This window comes from Pinus tabuliformis, chromosome Q (assembly GCF_031772625.1).
Source record: "Pinus tabuliformis cultivar Carrire ecotype Pingquan chromosome Q, CPIR1, whole genome shotgun sequence".
In the NCBI taxonomy this organism is placed as follows: domain Eukaryota; kingdom Viridiplantae; phylum Streptophyta; class Pinopsida; order Pinales; family Pinaceae; genus Pinus; species Pinus tabuliformis.
In genome coordinates, this window is record NC_142296.1 from 3,980,603 (window position 1) to 4,001,736 (window position 21,134).

At 39.0% G+C, this 21,134-nt stretch overlaps 1 pseudogene; it reads right to left on the reverse strand.

The window, feature by feature from the left end:
- LOC149217988 ((-)-beta-pinene synthase 1, chloroplastic-like) overlaps positions 1 to 21,134 on the reverse strand; it is a 71,383-nt pseudogene that overhangs the window by 6,979 nt on the left and 43,270 nt on the right.

Sequence of the window (21,134 nt, forward strand, 5' to 3'; positions counted from 1 at the left end):
GCTTCAACTTGTCCGTTGGCCTGTAAATAATATGGAGTAGAGCTGTCATGGGACAACCCCAATTTGGAAGCCAATTCAACCATCATGTGATTACAAAAATGCGATCCATGATCTGTGACTATAGCCTGTGGAATGCCGAATCTAGCGACTACATGATTGAAAAAGAAAAGGGCAGCTGTTTCGCCAGTATTGTTTAATGTAGGCATCGCTTCGGCCCATTTGGTAAAATAGTCCACTGCAACTATGATATACCCATGCCCCCCGGTCGAGGTGGGGTTACATGTCATGAAATCAATGCCCCATTTGGCGAATGGCCCAACAGCAACTATTGGCTGCAGAGGTGCGGGTGGTCTTCTGGTTTTGCTATCGAAAATTTGACAAGCATGGCAACTTCTGACTGTGGTTATGCAATCTTTGAACATTGTTGGCCAGAAGTATCCTGCTCGTAAAATTTTTTGCGCCGTAGCGTAACCAGATTGATGCCCCCCACACGCGCTTGAATGGCAATCATTCAGGACTTTTTCGGCCTCCTCATGGGTGAGGCACCTCCTCAGAACTGTATCGACACCACGACGGTAAAGTGTATCACCGACGATCATGTAGTCTTTTGATTGGTATCGAATACGTTTTTGTTCAGAGCGGGAGGTATTAGACCTATATTTTTGGGTTTGGAGATAGATGATTATATCTCCATACCACGGATTGCTTGAAGATATCAGAAACAAAGATTCATCCATGATTGTTTCTTCGGATGTTTCATCGTTGGACGACGATGGGAGATCGCATAATAATTCTACGAAAACCAGTGCTTTCTTTGACTTGGATTTTACAAATTCCAGATCAAACTCTTATAGAATTGCTATCCCTTTTGAATATTTGCCCCCCAGCAACTGTCGCGACAATATATAAGTCATCGGGTTGCAATCTAACAGAATGGTAGTTTTTCGAAAGAGGACATAGTGTCGAAATCTCTGTATCGCTTGAACAGCTGCAAGTGCTAGCTTTTCAACATAAGAATATTTGCTTTCTGTATCATTTAAGTTCCTACTTAAATAATATATAGGATGTTCAATTATGTTGTCTTCTTGAACTAAAACCATTGCAATGGTTGTATCTGCTACAGCCAGATACAGGTTAAAGTCTTTTTGATAATCAGGAGCGTACATTAATGATGCTTTCATTAGGGAGTCTTTTAAAGCATCAAAGGAAGCTTGTGCGACCTGATCCCAGACGAAGGGCACTTCCTTTTTCAATAGACGTGTATAACCTTTAGCAAGTTCGGCATAATTTGGAATGAACCTCCTCAGAAAGTTTTCTTTCCCTTGGAGTTTCTGAATCTGAAGCAAATTTGAAGGTGGAGGCAAATTTATGATTGCCTGAACCTTACATGGGTTGAGACGAATCCCGTCCTTTGAGACTAGAAATCCAAGTAATCGGCCAGAACTGACACAGAACACACATTTGTGTGGATTGAGTCGTATCTTGTAGTGTCGGCAACGTAGAAATATCGCTCTCAAATGCTGCGGATGATCAGTCCGCTTTCACGAATGAGCTGGAAGGTCATCGAGATATGGTTGAACGACGTTTTTTATGTCATGGAAGGCATAATTCATTGCCCTCTGAAATGTTGCCCCTGCGTTCTTTAAACCAAAGGGTAATTTGCGATATGCGAATGTGCCCCACTGACAAATAAATGCAGTCTTTGACCGGTCCTGTGGGCGGATATTTATTTGATTATACCTGAAGAATCCATCCATAAATGAAAATATTTCACATCCGGTGCATTCATCAATTATCTAGTCAATAAAGGGTGTAGGGTAGTTGTCTTTTGGACAAGCTCGATTTACGTCCCTATAATCGATGCACACTCTAATCGTTCCTTGTTTTTTGATAACAGGAACAATGTTCGATACCCAATCGGTTAGAGGTACTGGGTAAATGAAACCAGCATGGAGAAGCTTTTCAACTTCTGCCTTGATGGCAGCGGCTTTCTTGGGGTGCACCTGCCGTAGCCGTTGTCGTACTGGTTTGACATCTGGATACATCTTAATTTCGTGTTCAACTATACTCGAGTCAATGCCTGGTATTTCATCATATGACCAAGCAAAGACATCTCTGAATTCGCGAAAAAGAGCGTTATATATTTCCAGTTCTGAAGGAGAACAACACTTACCAATATAAATATTCTCTACAACATCTGTTTTGGTCGAGATATTTATGGCGATAGTCTCTTCAATGTTGGACAAGTTTCACTTGGAATCCACCGTGTTTACAGTATTTGATAGGAAATCAAAGACTGAAGGATGATGAAGGTCATCAAGAGTATCTTCTTTATAATCGGGAAGATGGGAAGGATGGTGGTAATCTTCCCATGGCGCCCCTTCAATTACCATTGATTGAACAATTCCTTCGTCAGTATAATGCACTTGCGACCAAGGATCTGAAGGGGTGCCATATTCCTTAGACCTATCTATCCAAACGCTTGATGAGCGTTGATTTCAGTTTGCCTCCCATGCTAGAAACATTGATTGCTACAATATTTCTATTGGGCTTGGAGGCAATACCCCCGTATGATCCATGTTCATATCGTTTTCTGAGATCTTCTGAATCAAAGATATCATATTGCAGGTTCTTACCGATGCTACTTTCGCCAGATTGATGGGAGGTGGAAGGGCAAAAGTCCCCATTAATATAGGGTCTTTTAGTAGGCATACTCCAATATTTTGAAGCGAATGGGGGCTTCCATGGATCATCGGAATGCTTCCCGTAACTTGGGAACCACTGGGGAGGAAAGTTTGTTGATCGAAGATTGTAATCCCTCCTTGAAAAGGAAATGCAATCTTCCTAAAGTAGGCCGACACAACTGCAGCCATGGCATATATCCATGGTCTTCCCAGTAGGATGTTGTAATCTAGGTTTCCGTCGATTACTTCGACATCTATTTCTACGGTTTTCCCCCTTAGTTCAACTTGCAAGTTACTTAGAATACCATATGGGGTATATGTTCGTCCGTTGAATGCTTTTAATGTCGTCGATGATCGCGACAAGGTCAGAGATCCTAAAGTTTTCCAGCAACTCATCGACATAATACATGTAGATGCCCCCTCATCAATAATTGTTCGATGAACAGTTTTGTTGAGGGATTTCACTTGAATGAGGAAAGCTAATTGAGCTGGTAACTGAGGATCGTATCCTTTATAATTAAAAGACACAAGATTAGGATCCTTTGGGTCTACCCCACCAATAGTTGATAATAAAGCCTACTTTTGGGATGGGAAATTTTGTAATACCTCAAGTGTCGACATAGCGGATGGCGATTGGGCCAGATCTTCCACTATATTATAATGCTATGTCGGTTTGGCAAGAGGATTAAATGTCGACTTGTGTACTACTCCCTTTGGCAGTTTTATTGTCAGTTCAGGAATGATGGGTGGCGCAACTTCTGTCGAAGTTGTTGTTGAACTACTAGGTTGATCTTTATCCTTGTTGTTCGACATCTGTGGATTCCCATAATCTTTATTCCTTGTCGATATCAAAGCATCATTTTGTTGTTTCGAAACCGACAACATTAGCACTTGGGACGGGGAAGCATTTCCACCATCAATCAGATTTGTTCCTGGATTTGGAAACGGATCAGTTAATACTGCTGAGGTTTTTGAATTCTTGAAGAATTTTTTAAGCTCAACTTTATACGGACAATCTGATGTCCAATGATCCTCATCGCATATAAAGCATGGATGATTTGGTTTCCTATTTCTAGAAGGGTTTGCAGAAGATTTCTCAGGTGATGATTCCTCCTTTCTTCTTTTTCCCTTTGTTTTTCTTCTTGCCTCCTGGTTGCTTGGTTTCTTTGCCTTTATCAGTTGAGATGGCATTTACTCCGAGGCGAGAAGTTCTTCTTTTTCATTTTGACTGGAAATCTTACGGGCCTTTTTAGATGTAGCCTTTGTCGATTTCGTGTCTGTCGTGCCAATCATGCCATTGCCGGCATGAGAGTCACTGTTTGGTTTAGGAGGAGGGGGGACCGAAAATTTCGGTCTGGGGGCGTCAGGTATTTTATCGTAGAGCGTGCTAGACTGAGTATAAATCAAGTCTAAATATTGCACACGAGCAATAACTTGCTCTTCGGTGACGAATCCACCTTTTGCCACATCTTCTGTAATGGAAGGTAACAAATACTTAATAAACCATTCAGCTAAAAGTTGATCGGGAACATACGTTTTTACCATTCTATGACGACGTCGCCACTCATGAATATGATCAGATATGTGAGTGGCCGTTGTTTTCGTGAAATTGGTAAGAAGTTTTGTTCCCGTTTCATACCTTATCGATAACTGAAAATGGGTTAAAAAGGTTGTGGCTAGGGTACTGAAGTTGTCAAACGAAGCTCTGGGTAATTCGATATACCATTTTGCTGCCGGACCAGTTAACATCCTTTGAAAAAGGCGAAGCCTAATCGAATCATTGTTTAGGGTGTTTGATGAACACCACAGATGAAAGGTCATCACATGATTCGACGGATCTTCACCCGGATTTCCATTAAATTTAGGAATATCTGACGAAAGTTTATGCGGAATCGCCAGCCACCAAGGGGCATAAGCAATTGGATCATTTGTTAACCAATTTAGATCCAGTAACTCTAAAGTCGCCACGAAGGGTAACTGTTGATTCAGGTTAGGCGAAGCATACCCAGGATAAGATGGAATCGCCTGAGCAGTTGGTCTTTGCATACCAACATAATGCATTTGGTGCTGGTAACTTTGGTAAGGTTGCTGGGCATAACCATTATAGAATGGTTGATTTTGACCATTTTGAATATACGGCTGCCCACTATTTGCAAAGATTTGTTGCTCAGATCCTTGGTATACCTGTTGGAATTGCGGTTGTTGGTATTGCACCAGCCATGGTTGCGAAGCCATGTGCTGTTGCCCGATACTAACTGTTTGACCAAGATGAGGGGTAATTGTACCTGTTTGGGCTTGTGTCATTCCACTAGTTGGCGATTGTGGTTGAGTCGCAGGGACAAGGGATTGTTGCATCACAACCTGAGAAATCTGAGGTTGACATACAGCAGGCAACGCTTGTACTTGCGACACCGTCACAATAGCCGGTGTAGTTGGTATATTTGACATAGGTAAACATTGTTGCATTGAATACACAACTCTTGGTTGTTGAGAAGAATTGGCACCCAACCGCTAGTTGTAATTCCAGCGTAACCTGAATTTTGTTGTGAACTCCCGTATGGTTGTCCTCCTGGAGGAGACAATGAAAGGGTATACTGCCCCCCATATGGCAGTAATCCGGTACTTAAAGGAATTGTTTGCCCTTGAGGACCGGACTGCCCAAATTGACACCCTGAGGGATCAATTTGCTGAGACTCAACATAAGAGTTTCCGGATACTACTCCAGATGAACAAACAGGAACGGACCATACTGTCGAAATAACCCCTGAGTGGGCCCCTTCTAGCAATTGAGAGCTAGTTGGGACAGATGGTATACCGGCGAACATTGTTGGAGTGACGGTAGGAAGTTCTACCATCGCTGTGTCGGACGACACAGTCCTAGATTTCGACGGTCGTTCAGACATTTCTAATCTATCCAAAAGATTGCCTAGTGATTCTACAGGAGCTTCCGATGGCGGTAGACTAATTTTTGATGAAGGAGGATACAGAGTGATCCCGACTCCAAATTGCGATGGAGTACTAGATGGAGGATCCTCCACAATCTCTTCTATAGCAATCAGACCAGGTGGAAGAGGTAGACCGTCAGGTCCGTAAAATATTTCTGGTGCCGAAGAAGGTATGGAATCTGCAGTGACAGATGTTTGGGGAATAACACCCTCCGAACCAGTTGTAGATGAAACTGGTTCAGTAACACAAGTGTTTACCCTCAAACTAGGATCAGTGCTACTATCCCTCGGTGGCTACTGAACTTCTTCTATAAAGGTAGGGATACCAGAAATTTTTGGAGTAACCGAAACCTCCAAAGGTGTCAGAACACTTGTTCTAACTTTACCAGGGGATTTGAAACCAGTTAAATGAGTTCGCTTTGTTCGTAACAATTTCGATCCCGGAGACAAAGATGGTTGACTCATAAGCCTCCGCGAACGACGGGGTTTCAATTGACTTTCTTCCACGATTGTGGATTACTCGATCAACTAAAAATCAAGGGGAAGTATGTTTCCGAATTAGATGAATTTTAGATGCTTTGACACAACTTGTTTTTTCAATTTTTAAGAGTCGAGAAAAAACAAAAGATGACTCTAGTCGCCTTCGATTTTTAATGAGCCTGAAGTGACAAGTGCTCAGATGGACCTTTTCCGTTAAGGAGTCTGAAAAGGAACGAAAGGGACTGCTCTGGAAATCTAGACAGAGGGATTACCAAACCAATCGCAAAACTGCAGGACACTTTTTACGGTACGGCAGTCAATCTTCCTGAATGTTGTGTTCAGTCCATTGCGATCGATAGGGCGGCAGACATGGCTTCCTATGGATAAAGGATTAAACCTATTGTGGTCTCCCAAAATATACTCGACAGTACGTGGGAGCACAAGTCCGTACTGGCACTTATCATCTCAAAGTGGAGGAATCGCCCAACCAACAATGAAAACAATAGTTACCAGGCTTTACGACGTTGGAATACGTCTCTAGCCTAGACTTCTAGATGTTGTGCGTTAGGTTCCAAAGCGTTGTTAGATTCATTAAATTTATTTTAAGTTGATCTTGCTTAAGAAATTTTGCCTTTCAGGTTCACTGCGTGATGTAGATGTACAATTCCTAAAATGCAATCTAAGATGATAAACAATCATTTTATCTTCTTTGTGCAATGAAAATCCTAGCTACTAAGGAAAGAGAGACAGTGTTCTTTCAACAAAGAGCAAGGAGCACACACTATATGCACTTTCCTAAATCAAACCAACAAACAGTCTAAACGCAAATGCACATGCATATATTTGTTTTCAGCCTTCTTAATATGTGGATGATAAAAAGAAAGTTAATGTGCAAATCTGAATTATTTTCAAAGCGACAATTACTAACAAGCTTCTTTTAAAAACCAAAATGAAGACAATGACAACACTTTGCGATTTGGAAATGAAAACTTGCTTTTGACACTAAGAAAACTATTAATTTAGATTGAATACAGGAGTAGCAATGTAATAGACTATCAAGAACAATCAGATTCTCTTCTATGACTGAAAACGACACTTGCGACACTTTCAAATCAAGAAACGACAGTACAATTACGCTACTTCTTTGTAAGGGAGAACTGAAAATGACTCAAAAAATACATAAAAACATTTATAGTTCTTTGCACAATGGAGGTGGAATAACAGCAAGGAAGGGGGTTTCAATAGAGGTGTACTGACTACAGGCAGCAAAACTCTTGAATAGAACTGAAAAGAATGAGCACAGAAACCAAAATTTAGGAACAAGGCCTTGTCTAATCAGTGCACCTGTAACAGAGAAACTGAAATGCAACGCACCTTCTACACTCGAGAAGTGCGCTGCATTTGAAGTTCACAGAACAGACAGTGCGCTGGACCAGGGACGAGACTTTGATTGGGTTCTGGGTCACAGTTTGCAGTTCAGTTCAGGGATTTTGGCCAAGCAAGTGGTAATCAGTAAATCAATCACAGGGGTAGATCTAAGGAGGTTACTAGAGCTACCACAAGGGCAATTAGAGAGCTTGTAAATCAATTGTTTAATTCATAAACAAAACCTCAAGATTGACTGAAGCAGCGTTGATCTACTTTGCACTTGCATAGCAAATGCAGTTCAAAGGCTAGCTGGCTTGACTTCAGGCTCCGTCTGTAAGTTTATAAAGTAAACAAATGTAGATGAACAAACAATCTACTCGTTCCCCAGTGGAGTCGCCATTTTGTTACAGGGAAAAGTGTCTATGCAGAACTGCTAATCCCACTAAGGCTGGTAGCTACCTTAGAAACAAACAAAGTAAAACTACTTTCGTTTTCCTTTATGAGAGATAGATGAGAAAAGAATAAAGGAGACCAACCTCTGTCTTGTGCTTGGTTCCTTGCTCGATTCCTCTCTCTTCTGATAGTCCTTTGCTACTTGCTTTCTCGTATACCCAACTTCACAGAGTACCTGTAGAATCAAAGCAGCATAACACTATACGAGAACATAGATCTATTATCATAAACAATTTAGGATCAGATGTAAATTGACCATACAAATGCATAAAACATAAATCACACAAGAGTATGGAGGAAAACTTGAATAGCTTTATTGATAATCAAGAAAGAGCCAAGAGAGTTACAACCAATTGTTCTGACCCAGCATCATCCTCTCAGCAAGAAGGCCTTCTTCACCTCATGACAAGCTTAGATCACCCAACACTATGATATTGCACCCAGAAACTAGCAGCACTTCCTTACAAGATACAAAATTCTAGCCTCTGGATCTCTAGGATGAAGGATCCATATATAGATGTCTGCAAGGGAGGTGAGTCAGTTTTTGAGATTTGATTAGTGTCTTCCCTCTGATAGTTCTTGCTTCCACTTGGAGATCGATGATCTCTTACTCATCCCTGGTCGAATTCAGAGAGGCAAGTGTCACAGAAGAAGTTTCTGGAAGATTCCATGCTCCTCCACCTTGCGGATTGACTCTGCCATTTGTCCCTTCTCGCCCATCACACCCCATAGAAGGGCTTTTTGAAATGCAACGCACCTACTGTGTGTATTCAGGTGAGATGCAACACACTTTGCCTATGGAGCAGGTAAAAGGGTTCAGTTTTGACCAGTTCTAAGTAGTTTTTCATGGAGAACTTCTGGGAGAAGATGTAATCAGTTGACCTTCTTGTTTTAGGGGTTGGAACAACATCTTTTAGGGACTTAGGAGCCCTTAGTTTATGGAAATTTTATGATTGGGGTTGAAGTGCCCAAAAATGTCTATAACAACATCAGAATACCACGTTACCTGATAACACTAGGTGTCACCTCGTAATCGAAGTATGGCACATGCCAAGTCATTGAGGTTGATGGAAAGTAAACTTCCTTGAAGATGAGAGGAGGAAAGGGGATGTCCATCGTCAGCATGGGTTGTAATGCCACTACGCGATGACCAGAGCTAACTTTCCCATTCTCCAAGTATTCCTCGAATGTTGGCAGATAACCAGTGGCGATCCACTTTGCTTCTTGCATATACGAATCAAGATAATCCTCCCACTGCACACACGCAAACAGAGGCAAACTCAGTAATAACTACCGAGTGAAATACGTGGGCGATTCATAAAGAAATAAATGTATGCGGCCATACAGCCTGTCGAGCATAGTTGAGAGTGTCTCGGCCTTGAGCCTTTTGTGCCTCCGTAGACATTTTATTGACGGTTTTGTAAACCATCATGTAAATTCCTTTCATATATTGTGGAAGGCAATCTGTGGCGGACGGATCCCATCTGGTCATTATACACACAAATATTGTTCAAGTGGGTGAATGCATAAGCAAGCAAATATTCTTCTAAAATTATTTGGATTCATCATCACCACCTCTTAATTGTGCTGTGAAAAGTTTGAGCTCATCAACTGTTCCGAAGAGGTCGTACATATCGTCGAGAACAGTGATAATATGACACGCTTTCGCAAAGCCGAGTCTGAATCCAGAATGTTGGGGCTCAAACGCGATGCAGGGAGCTAAAGTGTAGTACTCCACGTGGCGATGTCGAGTGAAGGTAATCTGAGGTGAACCTGAATCCCTCAAATTTCACGGATTTTACTTTATTGGACTACTAAATCCATTTCTTCTTTTCCATTGTAACTCACCTCAAGAGGGACTCTAACTCTGTCTTCTGTATGGAATGAAAGATGTTGAACTCCAGTTTCACAACTATTCTTATTTTGGGTTCCCAATCCTCAAAGAATATTGGTCCTCTTGCCTACTCTTGTCTTGGATTCCCTACCCAATCCTCCCATTCTTTCTTCCCAAGTGAAGAAAAGAATGTTGTGTCTATTATGTGTCTACATTTCCATTCATGGCCTTCATCTAGTCTTACGGTTGTTTGCCCTGGTCTAGTGCATGACACATGACATGGAAAAACACAATTGTCACTCCTTTGTAATCAGGGGTGATCTTAATTCAAACTCCCTCTTGATTAACGACCTGTCAGAGCTCCCTCTTAGCTGGGGACTCTTATATATATCAACATTTTTTTTTCTTTGTGGGTCCTTTAGCTGTTTCATCAACTTCTCTCCTTGATTTCATGAAATTTAGTTGAGCTTCTTCCTTGTAGGGAAACAACCATCGATCACTTTCCTTCTTATTCCGTCATGTCATTCATTTCTTCATGGAAAATGGCCTTCTTGGTACATATCTGGAGCCTTCTTCATATGGCTACTTCTTTTCTCTCCATGCTTCTTTTAGGAGTTTCCATCCATCGCATGAATGTTGGTTGCACTTGTACTTACAAGTCTTGTTCAAGTAGCCCTGCATTATCCAGATATTATTCAAGAAATCAAAACATCATATTACATCAAATAATACCTTACAAGATAGCTCTTCATCATGACATATTTATGTAGGTATCAAGATCCGGCGTACATGTTGGGACATCTCCCAAATATATCCATTATCAAGGGTCTTCATTCTTTTCAGACTTTCATCAGAGTCTTCATATCTTTCTAGGAGATTTCCTAGTCAAATCTTCTTGGCCTTTCAGATGTTGATTTCCTTCATCATGGTCGCATATCTCATGATCTCTTCCTTCCTCACACATTTCATATCTTTCAATCTGATTTTCTTTATTGTAGTCAATCACCTCATACTTCATATGAGGACATATTATGTTGATTTTATCTAGTGCGACTTATGCCTTCCTACAACTTTTCAGAGGAAGAGATCCTTTTTCTCTTCATCATGCTTCTTAAGATAGAAGCAAAGATCCATATTACATGCAACCATATGACATGACATTATAATATTACACACAAGCATATATACCTTATTTTACCTTCAGGTCATCGAGGCTTCTTCCAACAACTTCCTTGATTGGAAAGATCTTCAATCCCTTTATCTATTTCATGTCATATCATCATCTCATGGATTCCATACATTGGAGTTCTTATTGAAACACTTGATTCCTATCTAGATTAGTGAATCCTATGATGAGGATTCCATCAGATAATTTTGAGGATCTTGTATATCCCCAACTGGAAGATATTTCCTTTTTAACTTGATGTATGATGAGCCTTAGATGACTCATTTATTTCCTTCAATGTCCACTGAGGTTCCCAAGAGCTATATATCCTACATGTTGTCTGCCATGGATTTTTGTCCTTCATGATCCTTATGGAGATGTTACGAGCTCTTGTTTCTAATGCTTCCATGATGCCATGATGCATCTTATTATCATTGTCATATCTTATAACACAAGATTTAGGATCTTATGATAGGACCCTTTTGTGAGGGATACTATCTCACCCATAGGAGAGATTTGCTACTCCCTCTTTCCTTAGCCCTTTTCTTCAACTTCCTCCATCTTTCAGTAATATGAGCTTCCAAAATATTTCTATAGCATTGAATCTTAATTATACTTATTTTTCTTTTTCTTTACTTGAGTACCAACCTTTCCTTTCCTTTTGGCACAAGGTTGGATTCTTTTATCCTTTAATACTATAGATCGGAACTTGTCTTTCTCTATCTAGCATAGAGACCACAAATTGTCAGGTGAGGTAACCTTCTTTGTTCATTGATATTTGTTACCTTGCTCATCAATGATGACTACCTTCTTATCATCTTTCCTAGATATTAATGAAGTTATTCTTTCATTCTTTGATACCTTTAATATTGTATAGGTGTAAGTGACCTTCTTTACTTTAATTTCAGAGAGTATATCTAAAATTTCATATATCTCTCTTTATGTCTCCTCTTTTTCTATTTAGGTATGAGAGGACTTTTGAGTGATATCATATGAATCCTATGAATCTCTTGATGGATTCGAATAGCTGTAAAAAAAAAAAGTGACAAGAACACAAGATGTTGTCATTTTGCCAGGGCCAAAACCTCTCCCTCTTGGAAAGGAAAACCCGCACATAATTCTTCTTATAGGGATTCTAATTGACGAACACCAAGACCATGACCCTTGACTATCTATGCCACTCCAAGACCAAGACACCAATCATCTTCTTTGTTACTATTGAAATCATCTTCTTCACTGCTGCTTCACTAAGGTCATCATTACAATAGTACCATTGTTGCACCTTCATTTAGATGATTTCCGCACTTTTACTGAGATCATCCCCATGTCAACTAGATATTTATACTCACATTGTCTTCATCAAGATCATGATAATGTTTACATCATTACTTCCATGAGAGTATAATTGTTACTTAGAATGTATGCCGAGACAGAGAACATTATTGTAGGATCACCAAGGTTCTTATCATAATAGTAATGTCAAGAACGTGATTGTGTCTCTCTTACGGATGTCTTCACAAAGATAGTAACTATATTCTTCTAGCACCAAGATCACAATTATGCTGACACTATGAGAGAGTGTATCCCCTATCATACCCATCTGAAATTCATGGTATCTTACTCCAACCGAGACACTGTAATACTCCTTCATTCGAGATTCTTCTAACACTCAACTTGACCAAGATTTCTGAGAGGTATGAAAGATCTTTGAGACTGTGATTACTTACTGTAATCAACACTGAAACTTCAAATACATCCGCAATATTTTCTGCATGTAATGAGGATACTTTCCATGCATATATATAGTGGTTAGGTTCCATAAATAAGCTGACAGGACCACTGAACCATTGTGTCATATTTTATGAGCTGACTTGACAGTTATATGACTTTTATTCATCATTTGTTAGCAATCTTCTTCTTTGGAGGATGGTGCTTGTCTTGGAGGACTACTTGGCACTAAGTTCGCCCATATTCATGCTCAAGAGGAGCTCTTTAACATGACTTTGATTCTTTGACTTTCCTAGACCTATGGTATGAGAAAGAAGCTCATTCAAATAATTTGCAAAAATTATATTTCTTTTTCTTGACTAGTACAAAGATTAAAATTACATTTACAAATACCGAACCTAGTGACACTTTTATTCAACACTCCCTCTTAAGTAGAGAGGTATTTACACTGGTACTTGGTTATTCTTAATCTGAAGAATTTCTCATAAGAAGAATTAGATTGGTAATCCCATCTCTATAGGATCATATCAACCAACATTCTCATAGTGCAAGGCCTTGACTAACAACTCCATCTCTCCACAAGACCATGATCTACAATGCTGGCGAGACCAATGATTTATAAACACGTTCATCATTGTCTCTTAAGGTACATACCCACCTAGGTGTTCACTAAGTATGACCTTCTAGGACCATTCTTATCTTGGGTTCCCAACCCTCAAAGGATACTGGTCCTCTTGCCTACTCTTGTCCTTGATTCCCTACCCTATCCTCCCATTCTTTCTTCCCAAGTGAAGACAAGAATGTTGTGTCTGTTATGTGTCTACATTTCCATTCATGGCCTTCATCTAGTCTTACGGTTGTTTGCCCTGGTCTAGTGCATGACACATGACATGGAAAAACACAATTGTCACTCCTTTGTAATCAGGGGTGATCTTAATTCAAACTCCCTCTTGATCAAGGACCTGTCAGAGCTCCCTCTTAGCTAGGGACTCTTATATATATCAACAATTTTTTTTCTTTGTGGGTCCTTTAGTTGCTTCATCAACTTCTCTCCTTGATGTCATGAAATTTAGTTGAGCTTCTTCCTTGTAGGGAAACAACCATCGATCACTTTCCCTCTTATTCCGTCATGTCATTCATTTCTTCATGGAAAGTGGCCTTCTTGGTACATATCTGGAACCTTCTTTATATGGCTACTTCTTTTCTCTCCATGCTTCTTTTAGGAGTTTCCATCCATCGCATGAATGTTGGTTGCACTTGTACTTACAAGTCTTGTTCAAGTAGCCCTGCATTATCCAGATATTATTCAAGAAGTCAAAACATCATATTACATCAAATAATACCTTACAAGATAGCTCTTCATCATGACATATTTATGTAGGTATCAAGATCCAGCGTACATGTTGGGACATCTCCCAAATATATCCATTATCAAGGGTCTTCATTCTTTTCAGACTTTCATCAGAGTCTTCATATCTTTCTAGAAGATTTCCTAGTCAAATCTTCTTGGCCTTTTGGATGTTGATTTCCTTCATCATGGTCGCATATCTCATGATCTCTTCCTTCCTCACACATTTCATATCTTTCAATCTGATTTTCTTTATTGTAGTCAATCACCTCATACTTCATATGAGGAAATATTATGTTGATTTTATCTAGTGTGACTTATGCCTTCCTACATCTTTTCAGAGGAAGAGATCCTTTTTCTCTTCATCATGCTTCTTAAGATAGAAGCAAAGATCCATATTACATGCAACCATATGACATGACATTATAATATTACACACAAGCATATATACCTTATTTTACCTTCAAGTCATCGAGGCTTCTTCATACAACTTCCTTGATCGGAAAGATCTTCAATCCCTTTATCTATTTCATGTCATATCATCATCTCATGGATTCCATATGTTGCAGTTCTTGTTGAAACACTTGCTTCCTATCTAGATTAGTGAATCCTATGATGAGGATTCCATCAGATAATTTTGAGGATCTTGTATATCCCCAACTGGAAGATATTTCCTTTTTAACTTGATGTATGATGAGCCTTAGATGACTCATTTACTTCCTTCAATGTCCACTGAGGTTCCCAAGAGCTATATATCCTACATGTTGTCTGCCATGGATTTTTGTCCTTCATGATCCTTATGGAGATGTTACGAGCTCTTGTTTCTAATGCTTCCATGATGCCATGATGCATATTATTATCATTGTCATATCTTATAACACAAGATTTAGGATCTTATGATAGGACCCTTTTGTGAGGGATACTATCTTACCCATAGGAGAGATTTGCTACTCCCTCTTTCCTTAGCCTTTTTCTTCAACTTCCTCCATCTTTCAGTAATATGAGCTTCCAAAATATTTCTATAGCATTGAATCTTAATTTTACTTATTTTTCTTTTTCTTTACTTGAGTACCAACATTGCCTTTCCTTTTTGCACAAGGTTGGATTCTTTTATCCTTTAATACTATAGATTGCAACTTGTCTTTCTCTATCTAGCATAGAGACCACAAATTGTCGGGTGAGGTAACCTTCTTTGTTCATTGATATTTGTTACCTTGCTCATCAATGATGACTACCTTCTTATCATCTTTCCTAGATATTAATGAAGTTATTCCTTCATTCTTTGATACCTTTACTATTGTATAGGTCTATGTGACCTTCTTTACTTTAATTTCCGAGAGTATATCTAAAATTTCATATATCTCTCTTTATGTCTCCTCTTTTTCTATTTAGGTATGAGAGGAATTTTTAGTGATATCATATGAATCCTATGAATCTCTTGATGCATTCGAATAGCTGTAAAAGAAAGAGAGACAAGAACACAAGATGTTGGCATTTTGCTAGGGCCAAAACCTCTCCCTCTTGGGAAGGAAAACCCGCACATAATTCTTCTTATAGAGATTCTAATTGACGAACACCAAGACCATGACCGTTGACTATCTATGCCACTCCAAGACCAAAACACCAATGATCTTCTTCACTGCTGCTTCACTAAGGTCATCATTACAAGCATACCATTGTTGCACCTTCATTTAGATGATTTCCACACTTTTACTGACAGCATCCCCATGTCAACTAGATATTTATACTCACCTTGTCTACATCAAGATCATGATAATGTTTACATCATTACTTCCATGAGAGTATAATTGTTACTTAGAATGTATGCTGAGACAGAGAACATTATTGTAGGATCACCAAGGTTCTTATCATAATAGTTATGTCAAGAACGTGATTGTGTCTCTCTTACTGATGTCTTCACCAAGATTGTAACTATATTCTTCTAGCACCAAGATCACAGTTATGCTGACACTGTGAGAGAGTGTATCCCCTGTCATACCCATCTGAAAGTCATGGTATCTCACTCCAACTGAGACACTGTAATACTCCTTCATTCGAGATTCTTCTAACAATGAACCTGACCGAGATTTCTGAGAGGTATGCAAGATCTTTGAGACTGTGATTACTTACTGTAATCAGCACCGAAACTTCAAATACATCCACAATATTTTATCTGTGTAATGAGTATACTTTCCATGCATATATATAGTAGTTAGGTTCCATAAATAAGCCAACAGGACCACTGAACCATTCTGTCATCTTTTATGAGCCGACTTGACAGTTATATGACTTTTATTCATCGTTTGTTAGCAATCTTCTTCTTTGGAGGATGGTGCTTGCCTTGGAGGACTACTTGGCACTAAGTCAGCCCATGTTCATGCTCAAGAAGAGCTTTTTAACATGACTTTGATTCTTTGACTTTCCTAGACCTATGGTATGAGCAAGAAACTCATTCAAATAATTTGCGAAAATTATATTTCTTTTTCTTGACTAGTACAAAGATTAAAATTACATTTACAAATACCTAACCTAGTTACACTTTTATTCAACACTCCCTCTTAAGTAGAGAGGTATTTACAATGGTACTTGGTTATTCTCAATTTGAAGAATTCCTCATAAGAAGAATCAGATTGGTAATCCCATCTCTATAGCATCATATCAACCAACATTCTCATAGTGCAAGGCCTTGGCTAACAACTCCATCTCTCCACGAGACCATGAGCTACAATGCTGGCGAGACCAATGATTTATAAACACCTTCATCATTGTCTCTCAAGGTACATACCCACCTAGGTGTTCACTGAGTATGACCTTCTAGGACTATTCTTATCTTGGGTTCCCAACCCTCAAAGAATATTGGTCCTCTTGCCTACTCTTGTCCTGGATTCCCTACCCAATCCTCCCATTCTTTCTTCCCAAGTGAAGACAAGAATGTTGTGTCTATTATGTGTCTACATTTCCATTCATGGCCTTCATCTAGTCTTACGGTTGTTTGCCCTAGTCTAATGCATGACACATGACATGGAAAAACACAATTGTCACTCCTTTGTAATAAGGGGTGATCTTAATTCAAACTCCCTCTTGATTAAGGACCTGTCAGAGCTCCCTCTTAGCTAGGGACTCTTATATATATCAACAATTCTTTTTCTTTGTGGGTCTTTTAGCTGCTTCATCAACTTCTCTCCTTGATGTCATGAAATTTAGTTGAGCTTCTTCCTTGTAGGGAAACAACCATCAATCACTTTCCTTCTTATTATGTCATGTCATTCATTTCTTCATGGAAAGTGGCCTTCTTGGTACATATCTGGAACATTCTTCATATGGCTACTTATTTTCTCTCCATGCTTCTTTTAGGAGTTTCCATGCATCACATGAATGTTCATTTCACTTGTACTTACAAGTCTTGTTCAAGTAGCCCTGCATTATCGAGATATTATTCAAGAAATCAAAACATCATATTACATCAAATAATACCTTACAAGGTAGCTCTTCATCATGACATATTTATGTAGGTATCAACATCCGGTGTACATGTTGGCACATCTCCCAAATATATCCATTATCAAGGGTCTTCATTCTTTTCAGACTTTCATTAGAGTCTTCATATCTTTCTAGGAGATTTCCTAGTCAAATCTTCTTGGCCTTTTGGATGTTGATTTCCTTCATCATGGTCGCATATCTCATGATCTCTTCCTTCCTCACACATTTCATATCTTTCAATCTGATTTTCTTTATTGTAGTCAATCACCTCATACTTCATATGAGGACATATTATGTTGATTTTATCTAGTGTGACTTATGCCTTCCTACATCTTTTCAGAGGAAGATCTCCTTTTTCTCTTGATCATGCTTCTTAAGATAGAAGAAAAGATCCATATTACATGCAACCATATGACATGACATTATAATATTACACACAAGCATATATTTATTTTACCTCCAAGTCATCGAGGCTTCTTCCAACAACTTCCTTGTTTGAAAAGATCTTCAATCCCTTTATCTATTTCATGTCATATCATCATCTCATGGATTCCATACGTTGGAGTTCTTGTTGAAACACTTGCTCCCTATCTAGATTAGTGAATCCTACAATGAGGATTCCATCAGATAATTTTGAGGATCTTGTATATCCCCAGCTGGAAGATATTTCATTTTTAACTTGATGTATGATGAGCCTTAGATGACTCATTTATTTCCTTCAATGTCCACTGAGGTTCCCAAGAGCTATATATCCTACATGTTGTCTGCCATGGATTTTTGTCCTTCATGATCCTTATGGGGATGTTACGAGCTCTTGTTTCTAATGCTTCCATGATGCCATGATGCATCTTATTATCATTGTCATATCTTATAACACAAGATTTAGGATCTTATGATAGGACCCTTTTGTGAGGGATACTATCTCACCCATAGGAGAGATTTGCTACTCCCTCTTTCCTTAGCCGTTTTCTTCAACTTCCTCCATCTTTCAGTAATATGAGCTTCCAAAATATTTCTATAACATTGAATCTTAATTATACTTTATTTTTTTTTTGTCTTTACTTGAGTACCAACCTTGCCTTTTCTTTTTACACAAGGTTGAATTCTCTTATCCTTTAATACTATATATTTCAACTTGTCTTTCTCTATCTAACATAGAGACAACAAATTGTCGGGTGAGGTAACTGTTGAGTCCCAAACTTGCATCTTCCCTATACATCTTTCTAGCCCTTTTCCATTTACCTAGACCTCCTAAGCTATCAAATCATTGCATATTAGTTTAAAAATCGCATATAAAATGGTTTCCTAACTATGTCTTGTGACTGCTGTTTGATCTAGATTTTTGCTCATTCAGCTGCGGAATCTTGTCACTTTCCGCAGCCAGCTCAACTTTTCGCAGCCTTTTTGTTGAAGTCTATGTTACAGGTGTCTACAGGCGAATCCGGCCACATGGGGAAGTTGAAAATGGTATGGACATGGACCGTGTCCTATTGGTTCAGCCGAATCCCTCACAGAAGGTCGTGGTGAAAGATAGTCAAGCAGTGGTCAACCTAAGAGTCTTACAGTGACAAAACTCTGTTTTTCACCATGTGAAGACTTGCTGACTGTTCCTAAATCTCAAGAGACGTGTTAACACTTGTGGACTACTCCATGAACCGAATCTAACAGCCACCCTCCTTAGATTTAATCTTCACGGCTACCATAATGCTAGATTTCGGGACGTGGTTATTCACGTGTCTTTTTACCAGTGCAAATTTTAGGAAAGTAGTTGTGTCATCCTCTGTTATAAATAAAGCATTCTAATACGCATATCAGCTAGCTTTTTGAATGTAATTTTGACTGTTTACAAGCCCACTGTGCCGTAACTTTATTTCTGTGTTATGACTGCATTTTAATACATGAGAAGACTCTATTTATAAGCTCAATTCGTGGTTGATCACTGATTGGCCGAGGTTGTGCAGAGGGCCCCTGTACACACTAAGGTTTTGTTAATTGCTGTATAGTTTCATGCTTTATTCCTTTACGTTCCTGATACCATAATTGTTTACTTGTACATATTGCACTGCTTATGGTATTCATGTTGATTTCTGTCCATAGTTTTTATGCTTTCTAATGTTGTTAACTGACCAGTGTCTTTATTTCAGGTTCTAATAGGCAGCCCGAGTATTTGCACATAGCTTTATAATGACTAATGAAATGGAAGTATCTTGTCCTTCTGCTGATTTATTTTCTTAGTTCTAATTCTAACACTGTTTATTTCTTTCAGTTTTGTTCATTTACTTTTCTGCAAGATAGATATTAGATTACTCATGTCATTTTCAGTTACCTCCTAAAGCTAGAGTGAGTCAAATGGTAAGGGATTGAAGTATGAATGCGTAGTTTGATATTAGTTTATTTTTCTGCAAGTTAGTTATTGAATTGCTCATGTCATTTTCAGTTACCTCCTAAAGCCAGAGCGAGTCAAATGGTGAGGGATTGAAGTATGAATGTGTAGTTTGATATTAGTTTATTTTTCTGTAAGTTATTTATTGAATTGCTCATGTCATTTTCAGTTACATCCTAAAGCTAGAGTAAGTCAAATGGTGAGGGATTGGAGTATGAGTGTGTAGTTTAATATTAGTTTCATTTCCTGCAAATTAGATATCAGATTGCTCAATTTGTTTATGATTACCTCCTAAAACCAAAGCGAGACAAATGGTGAGGGGTCAGAAAATGAGTTGATGTAGTTTGATCTTAGCTTTGCTTTGCTTGCAACTTTTGAATTTCTTTGAGTTCAGTTTCTTTTATATTTACACAGCAGCAAGGATACTAGGTTTCATAGTCACTAGCTCACTGTTTGTTTAATTAGATTAGTGATACATTTTCATTCTCTTTTAGGAATTAGTTTCATCATTGCAAGTTTTAAAGCCTGTTGGCATTATGATTCAAGTGTTGTCCTTGATGGCAACTCTCTCAGAGGTTGGTACAGGTGCTCAGAGGTTGGTACAGGTGATGGCAACTTAATCAGAAGACAGATCTCAGTACAGCATGCCAAGGAAGTTCATATACGCATGTTCGTTAAGCCCAAGTCGCGTGTACACGCTAGTTGGATTCATAAAAAGCGCGTGTATGTGGAAAAGCATCTTTGGTCCATGGTGGTTAGTCCTTGGAAGTTGTGCCTATGATTTCGGACCATTGTGTCTCGACGGGCATGTCGATCCCTAGTTTTGAAGTTGATGGTATTGTGTTACTATGGTTTTGGCTCCTGGTATTGAGCTAGGCCTAAGACTATATAAGGAGAAGAAGATCATTAGGCAAAATCATCTTTTGACAAGGCTTGAATATCTAAGAGAGAAAGAGATCTGATATGCAGGTTCTGGGTTGCCTGATCTAAGCCAAGGAGAGATCACATCGGTTGATGGAAGACAAGATCTAAGGATAGATCGGGATCTAATGGTTTGAAATGCACTATCATGATATGGTTGATTATGCGTATTTCTAGATCTGCATATTGTCGCAATATTATGTTCTGGGTCTAACTAATGTCTGGTACAGCTGCAAATTGAGAAAGTCTATTTTTAGATCTGTATGCAGTTTGGCTTCGGTAAAAGCGCGTGTATACGCGGGTTTTGCTCATTGAAGTAGCGTATATCTTTTGAAGCTTGATTTT